Here is an 11,632-nt window from a genome sequence, read left to right as displayed (position 1 = left end):
GGAGCAAGGTGAAGAAGAAGTTGATGGTGGTGGATGCTTAGAAGTCCAAACTAATAAAGGATCAATCGTTCTAACATGAATCAAACCCACCAAAAGATGAACTAGATACAGGTTCAATTCCTTGACATGCAGGCACTACTAAGGAGCATGGTGAGACACATCGGGGTTCCAAGGAACCTAAATCCTTATGTTCAAGAAGAAGCAAGAGCCATGCCCAAGAGACGAGAAGGAGAGCATCACCAAGAAGGAGACATTCGCCGGAAGGAGAAAGGAATCCCACCAAAGGTCAAAATTTTCGACAGCCAATTGCAAGGAATACAAGACGTGCTGAAAGAGAAGAATTTGCTAATTGGCCTTCGAGATTAAGAAGAATGAGGGAACTTCCCCATCGTTGGGAAGATGAATTGCCTAACAAATCAGGAAGCAACCGCATAGAAATATAAACAAGGTTTGAGAGAGGAATCCGTAATCATTCCACAACTCTTGTCGAACTAATAAAGGAAGTGTCCATACACCGAACGTCAAAGTAGCTGAGATTGATCAGGGGAATTGACAAATATAAACAAAAAGTTGGGACAACTTATGGAACTGAAAACCAATGACATATACTTAGTCATCAGAAATATCCCTTTCCTAGATGTCATCGTTGAGTATGAAATACCATATAACTGTAGGCTTCCAACTTTCTCATTATTTGAAGGTAGTGGAGGCCCGGTTGCACATATGAGCCACTATTAATAGACTATGGTAGTAGTAGGAAATTTCGACGAGATCCTTTGTAGGGTGTTCGGTTCACCTCTTACCGAGGCAGCACATGAGTGGTTCTCAAACCTCCCATTGGGAACAATCGTCAGCTTTGATGAACTTGCCAGAAAGTTCATAGGGCGACTTCGGAGTGGCATCCAAACAAAGAAACTGAGGAGATTTTCACCATTATGCAAGGAAGGAACAAGTCTATTCGGGATTACTTGCAGCAGTTCAACAAAGTCTCAATGGAGATTGAGAATCTTGAAAAACAAGTAGCAAAAATGACACTCTTCATGGATTACTCATCATATTCATCTGGAGACCCTACTCTAAGACATGCCAGCCATGTATGCTGAATTACTCTAGAAGTGCCAAAAACAGGTAGAGGTATCGAAAATCATTGAAGCCTAAAGCCAAAGCATTGAAAAAGTAGCAGAGAACCCCTTAAAAAGACAAGGTTTGGGAGGACAAGTAATGATCGAGTAAACAGGGGGTGAACCAATCAAAAGCAAAGATCTCCCGATCGATCAGACTACACTCCCCTAAATGCCTGACAGTCTGAAATATTAACGCAAATTAAAGATCAAGACATTTTGAAGTGGCCTACAAAGATGACAACCAAGGTTAAGGAGAGGCATATGAAAAACAAACATGGGAAGGACCGCATGTGGTCGTAAAGCAAGTAGGGTCAGAAGCTTACTGATTGACAAATCTAGAAATTGGAGAAGAGCTTGATTGATTGTGGAATGCAAAAAATCTAAATAAATTATATCAATAGATTTTATTTCCTCTTATGGTATATAGCACATTCGGTCGGGCATTTTGTAACACTGCTTTGACCAAATGTCAAATGATTAATACAATCATTCTTTTCGAAATCCAAAACCGTTTAATGGGGGCGGTCAGTAGCAAATGTCAGAATCTCCAAGAAATTTAAAGGGCTTCAGACTTTCCGAGTAGGGCCTAAGACATTGGGCTTTGCAAAAGAATAAGACCCACTAAATAGTTAGAAAAATTGAGTTAATTTTTCTAACGAAAGGCTTCAGTAATATATTGACTAAGACCGACATACTGAATTTTTCTAAGAAACGGCTTAGGTAATATCCCGACTAAGTAGTTAGAAATTTTTGAATGAACTTTTCTAAGGTAGGGCTTCGGTAGTATCCCAACTAAGACCCACTAAGTATCTAACACTTAAAATTTTTGCAACACAAAAAGAAAGCATCATCGACCTGAACATGCAATTATAAAGTTAAACAAAATTCATGCAACTATGCTTGTGGGCAATCGGGATCGGCATGGTTCCACTGAATAAAGAATTGATTCCATTAAAATCAAAATTCATAGAAGATGGAGTCTACCCAAACATGATGTAGGGACTTTAGCCAAATTCAAGGAGCGAAATTTCAAAAACACAAAAGTGGTTTCAAGGCCTAAAGAGGTCAATCATCATGTGGGGATGGTTTCATTTTACTCCAGTGGGCATTTTGACTTTGTCTTGTTCACTCCACCTAGTGCAAATTGTGGGTTGACACCTTTAAGTGTGCTCCACAATCCAAAGCCTTAGATGAGTTAGATCATATCTTACCAAAATCAAGTCTTCAGAAGCAAAAAAGATGTTAGAAATCATTAGATGGGCAGCAAGTATAAGACTATAGAATAGAGAAAAGAACACCACCCTTGTCTTTGTTGAAGTTGAAGAAGAAACGGAACACACTATGCATCCGAGCATCCGAATACAATACAATAACAACAAGAAGAACCGAACACGTGAGTTGAGGCGACAGACTTTCCTAAGGATGAACGCCCCTAAGTGCGCGGGGACCAGGCGCCTCACCTCCAAGATACAACAACTCTTAGTTCCAATGGCATACACCCAAGGAATCACTTGCAAAGAACGCCGAAGGTAATACCACAAACGCAAAACACCACACCGATAGAAAACCAAGAGACAATATTGGCGTAACGAGAGTTACTAGGGATCAACTCCTCTCTATATAGAAGAGGAAAAGACACCTATAAAGGGTATCTCTAAACGACCTCCCGATCATGTCTTTTCCCTTAAGTCTTGTTTGTTAGCCATTCAAACAAGACTTTCATAGACTACCCATTGGCTATTTAGGTATCTAACAGGGAAGACATTACCTCTAACCCTTCATTGTAAAACACAAAAACATTTGAATCTTATAATTTAAACATACTAAATTCCAACAATCCCCCACGATTCAAAATATTAACAAAACAAAACCATTGAGTTCGTGAGTAAATTTAGACTTAGCAGGACACGCGTGGAGGGCTCGGACTGAACCTACACAGGTCAATGAACTACGCTCGAGGTAAAGCGACTCTTGAACCTTTCCTCTTCAATGTAGGGCAGTTCACTATCCATATCCCACTAGCGACGCGGACATTCGAATAATTAATTGGGACATCTAGGCCCTATCCCCTATCTTGGTCTCATGAGTGTTAAAAGAGTTCGCCTAAAACTCTTATCGAGGCGGCCACACCCTCACACTCACTAGGTTAGCCAATGTGCACCACAGTAACACACCCCCACATTTCGTAGGATTAGGCTAATTAAGAGCCCATTGCTCAACCTCTTACATTGTGGTGGACTACTACTATTTAACGGAATGAGCAAAATAGTAGTACTAAACAGGTCCTCCATGATTCGTTTTACCCTTTGAATCTAATTCGGGAATAAAACCTCTTCACATAGGTAGGGTGTCCATCACAAGACCTATGACACGGGCCTTATAAGCTCATTCCTGGATGACATCACGTTAGTGATCCGAGACTTACATAACTTTAGTCAAACTATTTCTTTGACTAAACATTTATAGCGATACTTTGTAAGCCTCTCTAGACATTTGTATTTAAATCTGATATCACATTATTGAAAGTATATATATGCATCGAAGACATAATGTTTTTATGCCTCCACTAATCGTGTCATTTACTTCCATGTAAATAGTTTTCTAATTCAAACATGGGCATCAAACCACATATAGCATATAAAACCATAACCTAGTCAGAACTACTTGGTGGAACCCATATTATTGATTCAAAAATCAACCCCCCACCAGAAGTGTATATACAGTTTACCTTTAAGTAAAGGTGGTGCCTCAAATGCTTATGTACCATCTAATATCTTCTTTCCAATAGAGCATATAGTGTTTTCTTCTAAATAAATGTCAACCATTTTATCAGAATTCTTTCAAGAAGAGACTCAATACGTAAATTACACGTATATTTTATAATAAACATTAACCCCATGATTTGGGTTTATCATGTTTATATATAAATGTGAGCCTTTTATTATGATGCCTTTTGCGGCTAATTATAGCCCTCCATATTTTCATGCTAATATACCCATGCTGCAATCTTATAATAAATTGCCATTCTTCATGATTTGGAATTAAATATCCAAATCTAATTCTTGATAAAAACACATTTTGACTAATCAAATTACAATGCCAAACTGAAGAATCAAATAATTTTCAACAGAGATGTCCCCCTCCAAATCAGTGTTAGTCACAGGTGAGTGGATTTATTCTCTCAATTTTATGCACATTTCTAGCCAACCAAACGAGGGCATTTCTCAAGTTCTGAACTTGAGCATAAGTTGCATAACCACAAAGCAATTAATACGGTCCATAGTTGGGCATCCAATTCAAGAGTTTGGTTTGAGGCATTCAAAGTATCATCTAGCCAGTGAGGTGTTGCATACATATTTCCAAGAGTTGTTTCTTTTCTAAATAATTCAGATGAAACTACAACAAAAGTGGCTGGCTTCGACAACCCTTAAGAATGTAAGAAATTCCTAAAACTCTCTCTCCAAATAATTCCGAAGAATCAGAGGCAGCCACTTAGAGTTCACTATATCATAGAGATTATCCATTCACCGCAACGTAGTTGCGTGCCACAAAGGGACCAACAAGATACAAAGATTTATACATAAAGTCTTACTGATTCATGTCAAGATGTAATACTCTATGGGTAGTGTCTTGCAATCATGATATTCACGTAAGAATTGAAAGAATTGATCTAGAAGTATTGTCCAGCCAATATGCAGTGTTAAATTCACATTATAATGCAGATGAAAGGCTTAAGCATGATAACATATTCATGTTCGCCCAATCCAACCAATACTCATGATGTAAAAGTGAAGTAAAATCTATGACAAGATCAAGCCAGAAATGTCACCATTTTCAAGAATAAATCACAAAACCACCATTATAGTAAATTGAGACCTCCTAACATCTAACCTGTCAGAAGCCACTCTTCGACTGAAAGGAAACCATACTCTACAAATTGTAACTAATCCTCAACCATATTTTCATGATTCAGATCTCACTTTGTCTCACACTAAAGAGCATATCCATTTGCTCAAATTTCTAGGCAGCAGCTTCCGTTTTTGGAAGATCCCAAGGCACTAAGAGAACAACATTGCTTCCACATGAACAATCCAACCAAGGGATTCGATCTCATGGCGAAGGCAAAAAAATGCAAACTCATCTAACGTAAATTGCATAAGATCTTGTGCAGGGGGTGCACAGTAGTGTACCCTAGGAAAGGTACTGTGGTGATGTGGCCAGCAGAGTTGTGAACTCTGAAATCCAATTTAAACACCCATCCTACCTAGGAATTTATTTCTACATATTTTATCTGGAAGAGAACCGGGCACCTGCCAAACGCCACAAACTAGTGCCCTCTGTCCAGTGTGCTTCCCACGCCTAATTTACAAACCCCACCAAGCATCACTCCATTCACAAAAGACTTGAACAAACCCAGAACAAGCCAAAAAGAAATTCCAAGGGAATGAATACAACGTTAGCAGCAACAGAGAAACCAAGGAAAAATCAGAGAAGCAACAGTACTGGGCGTGATTTCTCTTGGTTTTGGAGAACAAACTAAAGTTGTTATAGAGATGCGATCACGGAGAGCCATAGTCTTTCTATGATTTGCAAAAATGAAACAAGAAGGCAGAGAATAGCGACGTAAGCCAGAAACTTGCAATAGCCAAACGACCAATGATTTTGAAGAAGTACCTAAAAGAACTGTCCAAAGTATTCATTGCATCGACAGAAAATTAAAGATCTTAAAATCTGATTCCAACACACAGATGATAAGCCTCAAATCACTCGATAGTCTTATACTATAATTCAAATACCTTAAGCTGTTAGAAATCATAGATGGGCAGCAAGTATAAGACTATAGAATAGATGAAATAGAACTTATCTTACCCTTGTCTGGAAGTTGAAGAAGAAATCGGAACACACTATGCATCCGATGTCATCAGAATACAATACAATAACAACAAGAAGAACTCAACACGGGAGTTGAGGCGACATATCAGACTCCAAGGTATTGAACGCCCCAAGTGGAGGGTTTGACAGGCGTCACCTCCAAGATACAACAACTCTTAGTCCAAGGCATACACCCAATGGAATCACGAAAGAACGAAGGAATACCACAAACCCAAAAACACCACACCTTGATAGAAAACCAAGAGACTAATAGGCTAAAACGTAGAGTTACTAGGGATCAACTCCTCTCTTTATATAGAAGAGGAAAAGACACCTATAAAGGGTATCTCTAAAACGTACCTCCCAGATCATGTCTTTTCCCTTAAGTCTTGTTTGTTAGCCATTCAAACAAGACTTTTCATAGACTACCCATTGGCTATTTAGGTATCTAACAGGGAATGACATTACCTCTAACCCTTCATTGTAAAACACAAAAAACATTTTGAATCTTATAATTTAAACATACTTAAAATTCCAACAAAAGATGATCGATGAATTGAACTTGAAGAACGTTTTTCAATTTACAGCAAAAACATCTGCAAGACTCTTAACACATTTACAAGCTATAGCCAAGCAGAAGCTTCCTTGGCTGCTGCTGCTCCTACTACTACTATTTAAGTTATTACTGTTTACGGAGGAATGAACAGAGCTCGTCGGTGGGCATCATGGTTTGATGATGATGGCCCATTGGAACAACGTGTTCCGCGTGGTTGTTTCATCTGACTGCGACCCAATCTTCGTCCCATGTCCAATCGGGTAGTGTTGGGATTGGAGAAGAAGATGATTTACATTCAATCAACCTCAAACGCTGGATTCTTTCTGCCGGAGACTGAAATCCCAGTTGGTTGTGCATGTGAACTTTTAGCTCTGCATCTGTCTCTGTCTCGGATTCCTCCAATGATTCCCACAAGCCATGACTGAGTACGCTCACGGGAGAAGTTGCAGAGGTAATAATAGACCTCTGAATTCGCTTCAAATTCAATTGCGTGTAGCAGCGATCTTGTTCGAGAAATGGATGAGTAAGAAGCTCGTGAACTGTCGATCGCTCATTTGGGTCTCTCCTAAGACATTTGCCCAAAAAATCTTTCGCTTCCGAAGACAGAAAACTTGGGAAATCAGGCAGATCAGAGGAGAATGCGATCCGGTGAAGAGCAGAGACCGGGTCTGCAACATCCGGCCATGGAGGACGTCCTGTTGCCATCTCAATCACAGTACAACCAACAGCCCAGACATCAGCAGCAAAACCTTGTTCATCGCCTCGAGCCACTTCAGGTGCCATGAAAACAGGGGTTCCTGCAATTGGCATCGCCGGAGGCCGCTCCTCGACCCACCTCGCACAACCCAAGTCGGCGATTTTGGTTCCGTTTCGCCCAACCAAGACATTCTGACCCTTAATGTCACAATGCACAAGACCACGAGAGTGTAGGTAATCCAAGCCTTGAAGAATCGCTCGCGTGTGAGACCGAATTGCAGACTCGTCGAGGCTGCCTCCACCTTTATGACGAAATGCGTCAGTGAGAGTGCCACCGGAGACATACTCCATGAAGAGATTGTAGACGAGCAGACCCTTCTCATTTGTGACGTCACAGCCAAGATACCCAATTACGTGAGGAGAATTGAGCTGAGAAAGGATGCTCTGTTCCCTCTGTAAGACTTCTGATCTTGAGAGCTCTGCAGATTTCACTGCAAGAACTTCACTAAACTGGCTGTGCACGGCGAGGGAGACAGTGGCGGAAGAGCCACGGCCGATGTTGCGGCCTCTGATCCACGCCATGGTGGGTGGGTTTGAGGCCTTGGCTTGGGGTTGTGTCATGTCATGTGTGGGGGGTCTTAGTATTTCAGAGAGTAAGGTGATGTACGTGTCAAAAGAAGAAGAGATGCTGACAGCTTTGATAGATTAGGAGCAACGGTTGCTTGAGATACAATGATAGCAATTTCATGCCGACACGTGAGCTGGAGGAACCAAAGATTTCGGTTTGCTGAGTGGGGCGTGTGAATACTAATTAAGATTTCCATTGGAAAGAAAACTACTGAGATAGAAATGAGGTGGAAGGAACACAGAAGAGTAAAACATGAGGGTTCTTAAATTTTCTTTTCAAAAGATGGCATTGGGTTCCCCTCAATAACATACGTATATACATCTTGGATTTAATTTTTCTTTTTCTTTTTTATGTTACTAGAGTCATTTTGTTTCTGTTAAAGGGTTCACTTCAATACGGATAGATATATGCACTCAGATTAATGGAGGCGATGGTGATCTATTACAACAATCATATTCTGATTTTTAATCTGGTTTTCTTCAATTATATTTATCTGGGTATTTTCTATTGCAGCTTTAGTGAGGCTTAATTTTCTGGCAGGGACGGCGAGGGCGGTGGTCGCTGTTGGGAAGAGGGTTTGATAGTTTTTGACGGTGGTGGAAAACAATTTCATGTGAGACGTAGATAGAAGATGAGTGAAGAGAGAACCCTCCTAAGGATTGGGTTTGAGTGGGTTTAAAAACGAAGATATAGATGTTTCACGTCTAACTTTAACAAAATCTTGGATGAAAAGTGACGAGTGCAACTTGAAATTTTGAGACTGTGGAATCTATAATTTAGGGCACCAAAGTATGCAACCTAAAATTTAAACATTACTAAAGTGTGCAATCTGTAATTTACTCTATTTCAATTTTTTTTTTAACTTTACAAAAAATGGCATTGGTTTCTCTCAATAACATGTATATATATACATCATGGTTTTTTTTTTTTTTTCTTAACTTTTTTTAAGTTACTAGATTCATTTTATTTTGCTGTTAAAGGGTTCATTTCAATACAGATAGATACTTGCACTCATATTAATCTGTAGTTGTGGACAGTGAGGTTTATGGGCTGTGTGACGTGTGTGTATTTGCAGCAATACACACTTTTCATGCATTTGAAGGTTGGTGAGGAAGAACAAGCACACAAGCAACACTAACAATAATTTCCTTTTTCTCAATTTTTTTTTTTTTTCTTTTCTTCTTCTTCTTCTTGCTTCTCGCATAATTTCATTTCACCTAACTAAACTAACACTCTACTGACTACTTTATACGTGGACAACTCAAAATCAGGAACTGTAGTCATATGTGAGCTTCTCACACCCCACTTCCATCATTATTTCGATCTTTTTCTGATCGACTGAGATTCTATTACAAGATCTAATTTTGTTTCGACGAGTAAAATTTGCTTTATTACGCATAAACCAAATATAAAAGGAGGTTAACATAAAGATATTAAGATAATAGATTGAGAGAAGAAGCCTGCCTGCCATTTGAACCTGTAACACGAGTAAACGGAATATAAGTGGGGAAGAGAGAAAAAAGCTCCATCCGAAGCCCAAGAGGCCAATTTTCAACTCTAACCATCTCTCTATTTAGGGTTTAGAACACAGGGTTCACGGTTTCGTGGGCATTATGACCAAGGTTCGAAAAGTCGGCAAATATCAAGAGTCGGTGGCCTGCGAAACCACCGAAACCCAAAATGTCAACAACATTTCGCCAATATTTAAAAGGGTTAAAAGGGGTTCATTTCACTGGAGGTGATTTTGTAGAGAGAAGAAGAAAGAGTGGGAGAGAGAGAGAGAGTACTCAGAGTAAAGACACAAAGACAGAGAGAGAGAAGATGGAGAAACAGTGCTGGAGAAGAGTTGCAACGGTGAGGGCCATGACTCATGAGTCGTCTCTAAGCAAGGTTCAAAGTTTGAAGCTTTCCTCTCTTTTCCAGTAGTTCCAACAATTCCCTCTCCTCAATCCTCACACTCTAGCTATCTGGGTTCATAGAAGAAGCAACAACAACGGCGGCGACAAGAGCAGAACAACTAATCTCCATCTCTCTTGTCTCTGAGTCTGAGCAATGTTCGAATGCTTTCCTCCCTTCTCCAACAATTCCAATGATTCCCATTGTCAATCCTCAAATCTAGGTTTCATAGAAGAAGCAACAACAACAACGGCGGCAATAGTAGAATAAGTGAACAACTTGCCAGAAAATGCAGAGTGACGGCGATTCTCGCCGACATTTCGCTAATTCAGCAATATTAGCCAATTTTTTGATGTATTCCTGGCAACTTTTGGTATATTTCATTTCAGAGGTTGGTTTCAAGTCGGTCTTGAGCGATACACTGAATTTTCCCCAACATTTCGCGATTCGGCAACATTGTCCCTTGATTATGAACTAATCCTAATGTCAGAATCCAAGGGGAAACAGTCCAGCTTTCAGGTACCTGAAATATTCAAAAGTAGGGTCCTCATCTCATAAATCAAACTAAAGAAATAGGATTAAGGTGTCTAGGTTCTAGGGGGAAATTTTCCTAGTCATGGGATAGGGTTTAGAAGAGGGCCTGGGAATTTAGGGTAGCAAAGAAACTAGTATTGGATTTAAGATAGGTTTGGGGAATTTAGGGCAAAGTGTATGGAGAAAAGTGCAGCTAAAAGTAGGTTGTGAACTTTATAATAGGGTGTCCGGAGAAAAGTGCAGCTGAAAGTGGCAGGGATTATCTCTGCCTTTGAGATGGAGCTTCAATGCTGCGCACTCGCAGCATTAAGCTGCATACGGTGAGGATGGAATGGATGGTCAAGGGTGAAATCTTGACCACCCGATTTCTATATTTTTGTTTTTTTTTACTTTTTCAGCAATCCATACCTGTAAAAAAAAAAAAAAAAAAAAAAGAGGTAAAATGATTGGTCGAGATTCATCGACCACTTGGGGAGATTGTGGCCATGCACTGAAGTTGAACCCCAGCCTGTCAGCCCCTAAATCCACTGTTCTCATTCAGTTATGTTTTATAGTATATCTATTTCAAATCTGAAACTCGATGTTTCATTTGGGTTCTAGGATTTTCTGTCATCAGGGAAAATTGCCAATATAATTGTTATTCAGTGTTTCCAAACCCGATCGCTGTAGAGGGTTTCGAGGAACCGCCCGGCGACACGGCCGCCCGGACCGAGACAGGACACGATTCCGACGATGGTTACGAACAACTCAACCACCCACCCCCTCGGGGGCGCGGCCCCTCCCACCTCCGGCGATACCGACAACCAACGCACGACCATCGGCCACCGCGGAAACCAGGGACGAGACCAAGATATTGGGTAGGAAGGAGGTGGGATTGTCGTGGAACCAACCGACAAGTGTGGAATAGTACCCGTAGGAGGTCCAAACAGAGAAGCGAAGATGCAGGAAAGCAGAGAAAACTTTAAATTGTTGTTGGGTTCCTTCATAACAAAATGAAAATCTAGGTTGAAATCAAAGAAGTAAATAGAAGGGCAGAAGAAGAAAGAGAAGCCAAATCTAAAAACAAAAACAGAGAAACGAAACACAAGCAAGCAAGAAGAAGCTGAAAACCCCATTTAGAACAAAACCTCAGGAATAAAAATGGGCTACTAGGAAAAACACATAGAGCCTAAGTTTCAGCAAACATGGAGATGGAGGGAAGAAAATAGGAGAGAGAAAAGGATTGAGTGTCCAAACTCCCCCGAACGCGACGCCCCGAGTTTCTCAAGTTTGGATGCCAGGTTAGTCATCAAACAGATCACAGGCAAAAAAAAGCACAACACCCCC

At 40.4% G+C, this 11,632-nt stretch overlaps 1 pseudogene; it reads right to left on the bottom strand.

Annotated features, from left to right (window-relative positions):
• Positions 1 to 6,646: 6,646 nt before the first annotated feature.
• Positions 6,647 to 7,865, bottom strand: LOC149004166 (mitogen-activated protein kinase kinase kinase 18 pseudogene; annotated as a pseudogene).
• Positions 7,866 to 11,632: the final 3,767 nt, after the last annotated feature.

Source organism: Hakea prostrata, chromosome 9, assembly GCF_041222555.1.
Source record: "Hakea prostrata isolate BN-2017 chromosome 9, UWA_Hpros_2, whole genome shotgun sequence".
NCBI classification, from domain to species: Eukaryota; Viridiplantae; Streptophyta; class Magnoliopsida; order Proteales; family Proteaceae; genus Hakea; species Hakea prostrata.
The sequence above is the reverse complement of the archived record's forward strand: the minus strand, read 5'-3'. Positions and strand labels throughout refer to the sequence as shown.